The 13,591-nt window shown below is 51.7% G+C and overlaps 1 protein-coding gene and 1 long non-coding RNA gene across 2 annotated transcripts in view; one reads left to right on the forward strand and one right to left on the reverse strand.

The window, feature by feature from the left end:
- Positions 1-13,591, reverse strand: part of RPL38 (ribosomal protein L38) — a 362,189-nt gene that overhangs the window by 108,632 nt on the left and 239,966 nt on the right. The gene's annotated exons all lie outside the window — the stretch shown is intronic.
- Positions 10,867-12,576, forward strand: LOC139038977 (uncharacterized). Its single transcript, XR_011492072.1, has 2 exons — positions 10,867-11,985; positions 12,176-12,576. It is a non-coding gene; the product is annotated as an uncharacterized lncRNA (long non-coding RNA).

Here is a 13,591-nt window from a genome sequence, read left to right on the forward strand (position 1 = left end):
TTGGACTGCAAGGAGATCCAACCAGTCCATCCTAAAGCAGATCAGTCCTGGGTGTTCATTGGAAGGACTGATGCTGAAGTTGAAACTCCAGTACTTTGGCCACCTGATATGAAGAGCTGACTCATTTGAAAAGACCCTGATGTTGGGAAAGATTGAGGGCAGGAGGAGAAGGGGATGACAGATGATGAGATGGTTGAATGGCATCACCGACACAATGGACATGGGTTTGGGTGGACTCCGGGAGTTGGTGATGGACAACTGAACTGAATGTGGCACTTGGTATCTTAGTTCCTTGATCAGGAATTGAACCCACACATTTTAAGTGTGTTTCATTGTAAGTGGGGAGTCCTAAACCACTGGACCACCAGGGGAGTCCTGAAGATACTTTTAATCGTCACCAGGTGATGTATCCAGTGGATGGAGGCCAGTTCAGTTCAGTCGCTCAGTCATGTCTGACTCTTTGCGACCCCATGGACTGCAGCACGCCAGGCCTCCCTGTCCATCACCAACTCCCGGAGTTTACCCAAACTCATGTCCATTGAGTCAGGGATGCCATCCAACCACTTCATCCTCTGTCATTCCCTTCTCCTTTTGCCTTCAATCTTTCCCATCATCAGGGTCTTTCCCAATGAGTCAGCTTTTTGCATGAGGTGGCCACAGTATTGGAGTTTCGCTTCAGCATCAGTCCTTCCAATGAACACCCAGGACTGATCTCCTTTAGGATGGACTGGTTGGATCTCCTTACAGTCCAAGGGGCTCTCAAAAGTCTTCTCCAACACCACAGTTCAAAAGCATCAATTCTTCGGTGCTCGGCTTTCTTTATAGTTTAACTCTCACATCCATACATGACTATTGGAAAAACCATAGCCCTGACTAGATGGACCTTTGTTGGCAAAGTAATGTCTCTGTTTTTTTAATATGCTGTCTAGGTTGGGCATAGCTTTTCTTCCAAGGAGCAAGCATCTTTTAATTTCATGGCTGCAGTCACCATCTGCAGTGATTTTGGAGCCCAAAAATAAAGTCTGTCACTGTTTCCACTGTTTCCCCATCTATTTGCCATGAAGTGATGGGACTGAATGCCATGATCTTAGTTTTCTGAATGTTGAGCTTTAAGCCAACTTTTTCACTCTCCTCTTTCACTTTCATCAAGAGGCTCTTCAGTTCTTCACTTTCTGCCATAAGGGTGGTATCATCTGCGTATCTGAGGTTACTGATATTTCTCCCAGCAAACTTGCTTCCAGGGATGGAGGCCAGGGATGCAGCTAACTGCTTTGTGATGCACAGGACAGGCTCCCACAACAAAGAAAGCCCGTTCAGCAGAGCCGCGCTGAGGAGCCCTGCCTCAGCTAGTGCCCCTGTCTTCTAGTTCTGGGTCTGTCTATGCTGTCTGCTCACCTGACCCGAGTTCAGAGCCCTGAAGACCTGCCTGCTGCCCATCGCCTCCTGGCCCTGCCTGACCCCTGATCCGGCTCTTCTCCCTGTAACTTCTCCTATCACCGGACTCGCCGCTGGCTCCGTCTCACCTCAGAGACCCCCACATGACCCCAAAGTTGCTCTCTACTGCTCTCTCCAGCCTGGCCTTCCTGGACTCTGGAGAGAACGGGTGCATCCTGGCCCGTGGTTTGGATCCTTTGACCTGCATCCGTGTCTCCTGGAGTCTTCTCCAGCCTCTTGCACTCGTCATCACCTTGCCAGCCACTCCCCCATGTCGCCTTCTTTCCCAAGGCCCTCTCCAGCTGGTAGCCCCTCTGGTCTCTCCGGGACCCATCAAATGACAGTGTCCGCCTACTCCCAGGAGAATGCTGCCCGAGAAATGTGTCATCGATGCTCTAGTTTCTGCCCCACACTGACAAACAGCTGATCCAATTTTTCTTAATTAGTACCTTTAATTATTAGTAACATTTTGCTTAAGTAGAATTAATTACCCCATCACCAGCTCTGGCCAGCTATGTCTTCTCACCACAGTTTCCCATTGATATGCTCTGACTGAGGCCAAAGTCCCCTCTCCCTCAGAGGGACTGGGGCTCTTGGCAAAGGCTCCCGGGAATGCAGTCCCCCACTTCCTGCACCTGCTGGGGACGCCAGCCAAGGCATCAGAGCAAGCCAGAAATTGCAGGGGGATGCGGCTGAACCCCAGGTGGCCACAGTGCGGGGAGCTGCCCAAAGTGATTCGCATATTCTTCTGGGCAGAATCTAACCCTGGAAAGGTCTTTTTCTGCACGTGGCTGGGCAGTTTCAGATCTGGTGTTCAGCCAAGGGTGGTGGTGAGGGGAAACAGAAAGGAGTTCATCCTCATTTTCTCAGTTCCTGCTTCAAGGTGGCCAGGAGAGAGGGCAGAGAGGTGGACAGCCCGGCCCCGGCCTGGCCAGCATTTCTGGATTTCCCCAGGAGCTCCCACCTTTGGATTTAGACCAGCCACAGCTCAGAAGCTGCTGGGTGTAGCAACTTGCACTCGCTTCTAAGAGTATTGAATGGGGGCTCTGAGCCAGTCAGTCAGGCTGATTGTTTAAACCAGAGTTCTTAATTCCATAGTTCCTTAGTCCCAGGAGATGCGCTGGGGCAAAACCAGAGCAGGTGTAGAGCTGTTGAAGAAGTCTGGGAGGTTTGCATCCTACACCTGCCTCTCAGAGTCATGCGAAGAAGTGACCCAGCCTGTCAGTTACAGCATTCTCATCTTGGTCCAACATTGCAAGAATTCTTAAGTCTCGGTTTTCTTAGACCCTGATGCTGGGAAAGCTTGAAGGCGGGAGAAGGGGGCGAGAGAGGATGAGATGGTTGGATGGCATCACTGACTCAATGGACATAAGTCTGAGCAAGCTCCAGGAGATGGTGATGGACAGGGAGGCCTGGTGTGGTGCAGTCCATGGGGTCATAAAGAGTCGGACACAACTGAGTGACTGAACAAGAAAATGGAGATCACAGCAGCACCTACCATGAGGCTTAAATGAGTTAAGACACAAGGAGTGCTGTGAGTATTGGGTACAGTCAACATGGACAATTAGTAGTATTATCACCACCCTCATCAAGATGATAAAGGATGTGAGAAGTTCTAAATAGAAATAATCCATTTGATAGACATTCAGATCTCCTGTTGCTCGGGACACTCTTTAGAAATGCTGGTCTAAGTATGCGAGGGCTGTGTTTTCCTTGGAAGTGTCTGGAGAGAATCCGTAATTCACTGGGCAAGCGCATTCCAGGGCGTGGCACCCAGCCCCTCTCCTTTTCGTAAATTAATTTTTTACAGGGTATAGTCGCTCTACCACGGTGTTAGTTTCTGCTGTGCTGCAAAATGAATCAGTTATTCTTACACACACACCACCTCTTTTTTAGATTTCCTTCCCATTTAGGTCACTGCACAACATTGAACAGAGTTCCCCGTGCTTTCCAGTAGGTTCTCATTTGTTGTCTATTTTATACACTGGTCATGTGTATGTGTGTGTGCTCACCCACTCAGTTGTGTCCGACACATTGCAGCCCCATCAGGCCCCCCAGTCCATGGAATTTTCCAGGCAAGAATACTGGAGTGGGTTGCCATTTCCTACTGCAGGCGGTCTTCCAAACCCAGGGATCAAACCCATATCTCTTGCGTTTCCTGCATTGGCAGGCAGATTCTTTACCATTAGCACCACCCGGAAACCCCAGAAGTGTGATTACATCATTTCAAATCTCCCAATCCATCCCTCTCCCTCCTCCTCTTGGTGTCCATAAGTTTCTTCTTTGTGTCTGTGACTCCATTTCTGCTTTGCAAATCAGTTCACCTGTACCATTTTCTTCTAGTGTCCACGTATAGGCTGTATTACACAATATTTCCTTTTCTCTTTCTGACTTCACCCTGTATGACACTCTCCAGGTCAATCCATGACTCCCAACTCCTCTTCTTGATGGGTTCTTCAGCAACTAGGTCATGGTGGGCCAAGATGCCCCCATGAATTTTGTGTTACTTTCTCAGGATTCTCCAGCTTTTGTGCTGGCTTCATCTTGATAAGCCCTCACTTCCTATGGTCAGGGGTCAATTGTGGTGTTCTCAGAGTTCCAACTCTGTTAGTCTCCAAAATCTTCATCTACTTCTCCACGCTGATCAGGAGACCCATGGAGGGTTATGGATCATCTCCTAGATTCTACGTCCAGGGCTGAGCAAAGAGTGGCTGCATAATCATGGAGCTGGCTGAGCAGAACAGAAGCTGAGAAGGCTCCACCCATCTCCAGTCTTGGCTGGATCAGTCCACCAGCCACAGCAAATGGTGAGGTGACTGGAAGCGGCTTTGAATTTGGAGTTGGAAAACCAAGGTTCAAATCCTAGCTGGTTAGTATCTTGAACTTGGATGAGTGGCTTAACCTTTCTGATCCCACCTGGAAAATGGGATCATCTCACCCCTTCATGACACCCTACTCCCCTCCGTGGCTGTCCTGAAGATCAGAGCGGATGCTCTAGGGAAATCGCCTTGTCCAGGGGACCATGCTGTGACCACGCCTTGGCACCACCTTCCTCTCTCTCCCTCCGTCATCCCCATGAGGACAGGCATGGTGGGCAGGGCTGGAGCTCGCGCAATCACAGCAGTGCTGGGGAAGAGCATTATTATGTGCTGTGACAATATTTGATGAATTCATCCGCGCCTAGGGGAGCAGACTAAGTAGGTGAATAAAGTGAGAATATTCTCCATGACAATCAATATTCCTTCAATTGAACCATCTCTGCAGATCTGACATTTTGATTTTTCTTTTTTGGATGCGTTAACTGGATTTATGCTTCCATATGGCGGCGACGGCAGGAGGAGGGCCGGTGGCCAGGTGTGCGGTGCTTCGGGGGTCCCCTGGGGAGGTGGATGGGAGCAGGTCCATCTGCAGCAGATCCCAGCTGGGTGGGAGCCGGTGCCCCCCACCAACCTGCTCACCTGGCTGCCGCTCCTCAGTGCTGGGAGGCCCCAGCTGCCCGTGGTTCTTTCAGCTCCAGGAGCAGGGCTGCCAAAGGAGGTGACTCCAGAACCCCCCAGTCCTGAGCCCTGCCCGACCCGGACTCCCAGGACAGCTGTTCGCTCTGCTCTGGGGCAGGTTGGCGGAGCAGATGACTTCTTTTGAAAAAATAATGGCAGTTTATTTATTCATTTATTTTGGCCACTCTCCATTGCAGGCAGGATCTTAGTTCCCTGACCGGGGATGGAACCCATGGCCCCTGCAGTGGAAGCTCCAAGTCTTCACCTCTAGACCTCCAGGGCAGGTCCCCAGACGGCTTCTCCAGGGTCCAAGAGAAGCCAGCAGGCTCTGATCACAGCCTGGGTTCAGCAGCCCTTCCTCCCATTTGCTCATAAACGGTGGCAAGTCCACGACTCTGGGTGAAGTTCATGACATCCTTGGCTCAGTTTATCCATTGGCCAAATAGAGCTGGTGATAAAATAAACTTGTATTGAGTACTTTAGGCGCCAGGCAGTCGTTTTGGAGCTTTAGATGGATGGATGTACCTGATCTTCACAATAACCCAGCGGGGTAGGTACAATAATAACCCCATTTGCAGGTGAGGAAACTGAAAGACTCAGCTATGCATTTTAGGCAGGTGAGGTTTTTAAACTCACTTTGTCACTTAATAGCTGTATAAGTCAAGATTCTTCATGGAAAAACATATATCTCAAAGGCATTTAGGGAAAAAAAAAGAAAAGAGTGACAAGGATTGGCTTTGGGAGCTGGAAAGGATACTGGGTTGCTGGAAGAATCTGAGGCAGGGGGAAGGACTGTAGAAGCTTCTAGAACCTTCTAGAAACATCCCCATCCCCCAGGGAGGTTGTGGGGTGAGGGCGGCATCAGTGTACAAGGGATTGGAGTGGGTCCTCAGCCTGATCTGCTATCTCGCGTTGTCTCTGTTGTGAAAGTGTTAATGCATCCGTTGTGACCGACTCTGTGCGACCCCATGGACTGCCAGACTCCTCCGTCATGGGATTCTCCAGGCAAGAATACTGGAGTGGGTTGCCATGCCCTCCTCCAGGGGATCTTCCCAACCCAGGGATCAAACTGGCATCTCCTGCATGGCAGGTGAATTCTTTACCACTGAGCCATCAGGGAAACATTCTGATTTCTCACTCCTGATAGCAACTGCTATTATCAGGCAGAATGAAGCGCTAAGATTGTCTAGACTTGTTCCCGTGAGGAAACCTGGAATAAATCCCCAAAGATCACTGGGTGTTGCTGATGGAAAAAACCGGGCTGTTCAGAGAACATCCTTGTAGGCTGTCTGATTCTAGTCTTCCAGTGTCTTTGAGCTGTTTTACGGTCCTGTAAGTTGTAGATAACTGATAGCAATGCAAAATAATTCTTTGTCTATAGACATGCAAATAAATTCTGTCTGGAGGTTCAATAGATTTCCCTCTTCCTTAAGGAAAGAGCCAGTTTCTGACTATTTGTCAATTCACCTCCACTTTCCTTCACTCCATGTAAATTTACACTTTTTAGATTTCTCCTTTGGATTAGTTGTAACATCTGCCTAGTTTCCTCACTAATTACTAAGCCAAATAAAATCTTTAATACATGTTAAAGTAGGAGAGCATGATTTTGCCAATTTTGGGGGAAATTATTCTTGAACACTTCTGACGATAGGAAAGTTCCTAAGCAGACTGAAAAATAGTTACCACGCTCAGTCTCTTAGTTGTTGTTCAGTCATTAAGTCATTTCTGACTCTTTCCGACCCCGTGGACTGCAGCACGACAGGCTTCCCTATCCTCAGGCTTCCCTAGCCTCCTCTGTCTCCTAGAGTTTGCTTACTCACGTCCATAGAGTTGGTGATGCCATCCAACCATCTCATCTTCTATCACCTCCTTCTCCTCCTGTCTTCAATCTTTCCCAGCATCAGGGTCTTTTGAAGTGAGTCAGTGCTTCGCATCAGGTGGCCAAAGTATTGGAGCTTCGGCTTCAGAATCAATCCTTCCAATAAATATTCAGGGCTGATTTCCTTTAAGAAATTTGGTATGACATTAAATCCAGTGATTTTTCTCCAGGCCTCAGTTTTCTCATCTGTAAAATGGGAGTCATATTACATATTCAAGAGGATGCTGCAAGAATTGCTAAGAGGCTTCCCCTGTGGCTCAGATGGGAAAGAAACCATCTGCAGTGCAGGAGACCTGGCTTCGATCCCTGAGCTGGGAAGATCCCTTGGAGGAGGGGATGGAGACCCACTCCAGTATCCGTGCCTGGAGAATCTCATGGACAGAGGAGCCTGGTGGGCTGCCGTCTATGGGGTCAGAAAGAGTCAGACACAACTGAGCGACTGAGCACGCCTGCATGGAAAGCAGTCAGTCTACACCTGGGCAGGTAAGAGGTGCTTTATGAAAGGGAGATGCTGTCGCGGGGGTGGTGCTGGTGTTGTTGCTGTTATTACCGTTGGTCCTGGCGCGGTTGTAACAGGAGCCAGTGGGATCCCAGGTATTGAAACATAGAGGCCAAGGGGCAGGATGCATTCTCCAAGGCTCATGTGACTGGCGCAGACCCTCCTGAGCGGAGCTACGGGCCACCTACCTGTGCAGTAAAGAGGCTCTGCCAGATGTCAACACCCACATCCCACCCGAAGTGCACGTGACACGGGAAAAGTCCCAACTTGGAAATTTTAATGCAGTGAAAGTACATCGATGTGGAGACTTGGTTTGCATTTGTCAGGATGAAGGAGGGAAGTGGTCAGAGAGGCAGCAGAAGAGAGATGGGAACACAAGGTCTACTTGTTGGCAGGAGACGCTTGGGGAGGTGGTATTTCACTAGCACGAGAACAACCAAACAAGATATTCAGTACGGTCCAGGAGGATCCTTGACCACTATTGCCACCTGGGAAGCTCACAGTTGGGTGTAACCACATCTAAAAGCCAGACAGTCTGGCATGTTGGCCTGGAAGGAGCCCCGACGTCCCCTTCTCCAGGTCACGCTCAGTTTCCACTTGTTCCAAGTGGCCGACAGCTCACTGGGAAGCCAGCTAGAGGGTCGTTCTGGCCAGTTGAGGCGGGGAGGGTGAGGCCGGCAGGGGATCCTGCAGGGAGCCTGAGGTTGGGGACCAGTGGGACGCTGCTGCTCCTTACTGCGTGTGTGTTGGGGGACAGGGAAGGCTCTGAGTCTTGACCCGCAGCAAGACTGGCGGGAACCTGGGGCCTTTGCTGCAGGCCCTGCACCTGGATGAAGGTCTCCTCCAGAAACAAACTACAAAGAAACAGTGTGGGACTGAAAATAACTGTGCAAGTGGGGCAAAATCATGGACAAGAAGATATACAAAAAGACCAAAAAACCCCAACTGCCACTCCTACGGGGCAGGGAACAAAAGTGGGGAAGGGAGCATGCCCGCTGCACAAGGCACCCTGGAAGGGGTGGGCAAACCACGTAAGCCACCGCTCCTGCCCGAGCCCTGGACCCATCCCTCCCCCCACCCCGTGTAAGGAGTCAGACCCCTGCCCACCTTGCGGAGAGAGCAAGGGAAACTGTTACTTGTTCTGGCTCCCTCCTTGTTACAAAGCCTTGCCTGAATTTCTTGTCTGGCCTCTGATCAAACTCTGTTGATCAAGGAGGCCAAGAACCCTGTTGGTAACAACAGGAGAGAACCAGCTGGTGACTTACTGCAGGAGCAAGTGACACTTGATGGCCAGGCAAACCAACCGTGGACCTTGTCAGGCAAGACAGGTGATTGAGGAGAACCCCTAGAGGCAGGGGCGGCTGTCCCCGCTGGCTGGGGGACACAGCTAGCCACGCCCCTCTCCACTCACTCCCAGGCTCATCATTACGTGAACCTCCACGTCCGCACTTACCCACGTCATCCCAGTAAGCTCCGAGTTACTCAAGCATGAGTTACCGGACCTGATGAGGCTGCGGTGAAGGACTATCTCACCCCACCCGCTTTATCCCAGCCCCCCGCGGGTGGGAGCTGGTGGAGACTGACTGCTCCTCTTACAGACAAATAGAGCAGCTGTGTGGTTAATTTCGCAGCCCTCTCCCCGTGGTCTGGCGAGTCTGCTCTTACTCCCCCTGGCATTCTGTCTTTGCTCACCTGGGCTGGCCAGAAACGCTGCCTCCTCCAGCGTCCCCAAGGCAACCACTCCGTGCGCTCGGACTCCTGAACCCATGGCAACCGGCCAGCTGCGGTTCCCAGGCGACGTCCCCCAGCAAGGCTGCTGCCCTTGGCTGGTCAGCAGGACCTCTCAGGAGGGTGCTAGGTTCCAGGGTAGACTCCCTTCTTCCAGGAAAAAGGCAAATGACCCAATCTCCACAGCCTCCCACGTCCCCCTCCTAGTTAGAACTGATTTGGGCTTCATGGGGTTATAGCAGTTCTGTTGGAACCTAGAAATAAAGCAGGATTTTCACTGATCTTCGTAGAGGGGGCACTCCTTCTGCCTTTATTTTGTTCTGTGATGACCATCAAGCTTGACTTAGGGGGTCTTTCCTTTTTCATCCCCTTTCCCTTCCTTTGTAACCTGAGTTTTGGATATCTATCTATATCTCTCTGTCTCTACGCATCCATCCATGCATTTACCCACCACCCATTCATCCACCCCGTCTACCCACTAATCCAACCCCCCCACCCACTCACCCACCCATCTGACCCATCTATCCACCAACGAACCCATCCACTCACCTGCACACACCAATCAGTGACTGGGGGGGAAGTGAATGCCTCCTGCATTAGAAGTGGGGAGTCTTAACCACTGGACTTTCGACACATGAGTTTTTCGTTGGAGAGACAAAAAATTGTCCAAAACACCCACTGCGTCAGTAGGTGACTTTGTTGCCCCCAGAGGTGGAGAATTATGGGAGATTCCTCCCGGAGAGGTACAGCAATCACATCTTTCAAGCTCTGCCCGCCCGTGTCCTTGATCTGTTCTTGAGGAAAGTTCTGCGGACGAGGAGACGCTGTCAACATGTTTACAGAGTGCGCTGAACTGGTGGGCACCTCAGATGCTGTTTCAGCATTTAGCAGGACAGCAGGCCTTGAAATCTGTCCCACCAGGGAGAAGGCTGCCCATGGCTGGTTGTCGCTGGAAGACAGACTGCCTGTGATAACCTTGTGCATCATCAACTTCTGCAGAGAGGGTGGGAATTGGTTTGACTCAAAAAGACTGAGCTGCAGCAGGAGAGACTGAAGTTAGGCACCTGGAGGAACTTCCAAGCTTACTTTGTTTGGGTGTCGAGGAGACACAGAGAGAGGGCAGAGGTCATACCAGTGGCTATTTTTAATCTTCTGTAGCAGCTGGACTCCATCTTCAGCAGCCTAACCTCACAAACATTCACAACTTGTAGCCATGCCCCAAACAGAGCTGTCATCAAATACCACTTCCCTCTCTGTCTTAGCGAGAAGGAAAACAAACAAAACCAAGTGGAGGAGAGAGATTTCATGTTTTTCTAATAGAACGGCGTAAGGCGTGGGCAAGAAACAATTTCTGCTCAGCCCTTCCGAGCCGCTGTCACAGCCACCCCCTCCCCCTCCCCCAAAGCAACAAGAACCGCAAAGCCAAGTTCAATAAAGATGAAGAACAGTGTGTCTGAGCTCTCCGGAATGAGCCGGTCGTCCCCAGCGAGGCCTGGAGGGAAGACAGAGATGAAGGGCTTTTGGAAATCGGCCACCTCTCTGAGCGGGTGGACGCGTGCGGGCTCGGGAAATAGGCAGCAGCCAGGACAGATGAAGGCCAGGCCTCAGGGCTCCCGGGAAGCTCGGGTTGTGACAGGTGCCAATCAGCACCAACAGCCTGCAGGCTCAGCCGTCAGGGCTTGACAGCCTCTGGTCGCCGTGGCTGCAGTCGGGCGTGGAGAGGCAGGTGGGAAGGAGAGTTTTGGGGAGTCGAGGGGGAGGGCGGGAGGGTGGGAGCCTGCTTTTTGGAAGTGTTTGGCTCCTGGGTGGGTTCTGTCCCAGCAGCATTTTTTAACATCGCTTATTTATTTATCTGGCTGCACCGCGTCTGTGTTGCTGTGTGCAGGCTCTCTCCAGCTGCGGCGAGCAGAGGTTACTGTCCAGGTGCAGCGTGCCAGCCTCTCATCGCAGTGGCCTCTCTTGTGGCAGAGAGGTGGTGGGCTCTGTCGTTGTGGCTGGCTCAGTTGCCCCCACGGCATGTGGGCTCTTAGTTCCCGGACCAGGGATTGAACCCGTGTTTCCTACATTGGCAGGTGGATTCTTAACCACCAGACCGCCAGGGGAGGCCCCCAGCAGCTCCGCGAGTCTGCGCTGGTCGCTGCCCCTCCGTGAGCCTGTTTCCTTCTCTGTAACAGGCAGGAGGGGCCTGGAGCTGTGGTCCTGCATGCTGGTGGGGCTCGGTCTGGGCACTGCTCACAAGCTGGGCTGAGAGCCAGAGGCCTGGGGGCTGCATGGCTGGACTGTGGCCCTTGACAGTCTCTAAAGACTCTAAAAGGGGAAAACAAAGTTTCCTTGGGCATACCCAGGCCTCATCGCAGGCCTGTCCACCAGAATCAGCCAGGGACACTTTGACTCCTTGTAACTGGGGTCACGCCAGGACCCCTCGACATCCATGGGAGGGAGGCTTGCCTGGATTGTGCAGTGGCCCCGGGAACCCGGGTGAGTTGATGGCGGCTCCAGGTCAGGGGTCTATGGGGTCAGCCTGGAGCCTGACTGCCTCCCTTCCCGGGGGTGTAACTTCTCTACGCCTGCTTTCTCATCTGTGAGATGCAGATGGTAATCAGACCTGCCTCACAGGTTGGGGGAAAGTGAGATGAAACATGGAACTCAGGGGCTTCCCTGGCGGTCCAGTGGTTAAGACTCCATGCTTCCACTGCAGGGATCGTGGGTTCAATCCCTAATCGAGAGACCAAGATCCTACAAGCCATTAGGTGTTGCAAAAAAAAAAAAAAGAAAAAGCGTGGAACTCAGGGCAGTGCCTGGTGCATGGAAATAGAATTCAGCATCTTTATTTTTCTTTTGTCTTTTTCTGGTTGCACCATGCGGCTCACGGGGATCTTAGTTCCTGGACCAGGGATTGAACCTGGCCCCGTCTGTGAAAGTGCCAAGTCCTAACGGCTAGGCCGCAGGTAATTCCCTCAGTGTCCTTCTTACTGGCTCCCTGATTGGCCTCCATCACATCCACGAGGGCAGCGATGGTGTGAATGGGTGGGGAAAAGAAAAAAAGAACAAAGGGAGAGAGGGAAGGGGGTGAGGAGAGAGAGAACCCACAACTTCCAGAACCTGACCAACGGCAGAAATGTGCCCATCTGTTTCAAGGCATCCTTTCCAGGGATGGAGCTCCCACAGAACAAGCCTGGACATGTCCAGATGAAGGAAGAGGGGAGATGGGGGACCCAGCACCTCACATCTCAAAACCCAGTCTTCACCACACAGTGAGCAAAATTCAACATGAAATGTGTTTAGCACAAGGACCGGTGTCGAGCTCAGCTACTTTGGAAAACCAGACAGAGACAATCGTTTTCGCTTGTTCTTTGTTTCTTTTGCTGTCACTTCAAAGCCATTCGATTGGTCTGTGTTCAAGAAATGTTTTTTAATCTCCCAAATTATGGCTTCTCTATATGTTCTTGTCACTGTAAATTACATTGTGAGTCCCTGAGCCAATTTTTTTTTTCTGATGTCAATTAAAAACTCCCCCCAGGGCCCTCTGCTGTGTATTACCTGCATGCTTCCATTTCTGCGGCTGCCTCACTCCTGCCTCTGTTTTCTCCCCAAATCTGGCTTCCTGGAACCTGCAGAAGCATCAGCTTCCTTCGGCTCCTTACCCTGGGGACCGCTGGGACAGCTCCACCGTAGCTGCGGGGGTGGGGCAGCCCACTGTAAGCAAACCCTCATCCCCAGGCCGCCCCAGGAGAAGTTTGACCCCCAGAGTCCCTTAGGCCCTCAAGGATTGGCGCACCCATGGCCGGGATGCAACTCTGGGCCCGGGGGCTCCGGCCTCTGCCACCTGCAGGCAATGTTAATCGCCTGGCACCTCCGCGGCTCTTGTCACATCGCCCAGCCTTCCCGGCTAATGAGTCATCCGTACGCGGCCATTTGTTTGTGCGGGTTTCAGACAGACTAATGCTTTTAATGGCACATAATCATTTTTCAGAAGTCATTTGATGCCACTAATCATCTTGGTAATACGGCACGATGGAACGCGTAATGACATTCGGAACAGGACAAATGGCAGTGCAATTCCTGGCTTTCTCCCTCTAATCTGTATTTCATCACGTGCCCCGCTGCTAATGACACCGAGGACTGTTAATAAACAACTGCCTTAAGGGGGCTGATTCCCCCCTCGGGGTTTAGAAGGGCAGTCTGGCATCCGCTCAAAATAATTCCTGATGGAAGTGTCCGTGGGCAGAGGAGTGGAAGCAGTTTCTAGCAAGTCTCTCCTCCACCTTGGGGCCAAAGCCTGGCTAAGATCTGCTTTGCTGGGCGGGGGATGGGGGAAGTGAATGTCCACTGAGAAGACCAGTGTGGAGGCGGGGAGGCCCCAGAGGAAGTGATAGAAGCGCAAGTCTGTGAGGATTCCTGACCGGGAGGTTTTAAGCTGATTCTCTTGAGCCGCTAGGTTCCATGGAGAAATGTGTCGTCACTGAGAGAGGTGAAGACTGAACTCTGAGATGGGGAGGTGGGGACAGAGTCCCTCCTGGCCTTCTCCTGACCCCCCACCAGGGCCTTGGGTCA

This window comes from Odocoileus virginianus, chromosome 17 (assembly GCF_023699985.2).
Source record: "Odocoileus virginianus isolate 20LAN1187 ecotype Illinois chromosome 17, Ovbor_1.2, whole genome shotgun sequence".
In the NCBI taxonomy this organism is placed as follows: Eukaryota; Metazoa; Chordata; class Mammalia; order Artiodactyla; family Cervidae; genus Odocoileus; species Odocoileus virginianus.